Consider the following 1,487-nt stretch of genomic DNA (forward strand, 5'->3'; position numbering starts at 1 on the left):
TGTGTGTGTGTGTGTGTGTGTGTCTGTGTGTGTGTGTCTGTGTGTGTGTGTGTCCTCAGGAACTTAGCTGTTGTCATCTCTAACAATCATCTGTAGCAGTTACAGTCACTGACTGTTCAAGCTCGGGAGGCTGAGGTAGAGGTAAGAGGTTTTGTTGTTTACATTTCAGTTAATTATGTTTTCTTCACAAACTTTGGAGACTTTAAATCAGTTCAGAGCTGCTCATATCACATTTCCATAATGACATTGAAAACATGAGATGGCCTTTTAGGAGGTCATACTTCAAATCGAATCAAATAGATTAGAGAATTGTTTTTACGTAATGAAAATGATGAATGAGTTTTCTAATGTGTGTTATGTTGATTGTGTTGAACTGAAATTTGCCTAGATAAATAGGTAAAGAGATAGTTATTTTTACTATTATTAATTTACTGTTAATTGTATTTATTAATATTTTGAATTAGCTTTTACGTTTTCATTTTAATTTAATTTAAGTTTAAGTTTTAGTAATTTTGTTATGTGCTTTTGTCATTTTTCATTAACTACTTTCTTTAAATTGTCATTTGTCATTTTTAAATATTTCGATTTATCTTTATTTTTATTTCATTTATTTTTTAATATTTTATTTAATTTATCTTTTAAATAATTTTAGTATTTCTACCTAAGCTTAAGTTATTTGCCAAGGAAACATTTTTAGGTATTTATTTATTTTACTTTTTACATTTTTTTTCATCAAATAGTTCTATTTTATTTTACTTCATTTACTGAAATCAGTTTTAACAGTTTTAGTTAATAGCACCGAATAGATAGATAGATAGATAGATAGATAGATAGATAGAACTGTAGATAGATAGATAGATAAAATGGTAGATAGAACTATAGATACATAGATAGAACGATAGATAGATAGATAGATAGATAGATAGATAGATAGATAGAACGGTAGATAGAGGATAGAACGGTAGGTAGGTAGACAGATGGATGGATAGAACGGTACGTAGGTAGACAGATGGATGGATAGATAGATAGATAGAACGGTAGGTAGGTAGACAGATGGATGGATAGAACGGTAGGTAGGTAGACAGATGGATGGATAGAATGGTAGGTAGGTAGACAGATGGATAGATAGAACGGTAGGTAGATCAGGAAGGGGGCCAACACTTTTTCACACCACTGTAGATATATAGAACGGTAGGTAGGTAGACAGATAAATAGATAGAACGGTAGGTAGGTAGACAGATAGATAGATAGAATGGTAGGTAGGTAGACAGATAGATAGAACGGTAGGTAGGTAGACAGATAGATAGATAGATAGATAGATAGAACGGTAGGTAGATAGATAGAACGGTAGATAGATAGAACGGTAGATAGATAGATAGAGGTAGGTAGATAGAGATAGATAGATCGATATAGATAGAACAGTAGGTAGATAGAGATAGATAGATCTATATAGATAGAACAGTAGGTAGACAGAGGTAGGTAGGTAG

At 31.9% G+C, this 1,487-nt stretch overlaps 1 protein-coding gene across 3 annotated transcripts in view; it reads left to right on the forward strand.

Moving 5' to 3' along the window:
- hmox2b (heme oxygenase 2b) overlaps positions 1 to 1,487 on the forward strand; it is a 12,363-nt gene that overhangs the window by 646 nt on the left and 10,230 nt on the right. For 2 of the 3 annotated variants that reach the window (XM_016495732.1, XM_016495731.1), the window contains exon 2: positions 60 to 141. The gene's annotated coding sequence lies outside the window, so the exon portion shown is untranslated. The remainder of the gene's footprint in view (positions 1 to 59; positions 142 to 1,487) is intronic. The other variant, XM_016495733.1, reaches the window with a different exon arrangement.

The sequence above is a fragment of the Sinocyclocheilus anshuiensis genome, unplaced genomic scaffold (assembly GCF_001515605.1).
Source record: "Sinocyclocheilus anshuiensis isolate Anshui unplaced genomic scaffold, SAMN03320099.WGS_v1.1 scaffold1075, whole genome shotgun sequence".
Classification (NCBI taxonomy): domain Eukaryota; kingdom Metazoa; phylum Chordata; class Actinopteri; order Cypriniformes; family Cyprinidae; genus Sinocyclocheilus; species Sinocyclocheilus anshuiensis.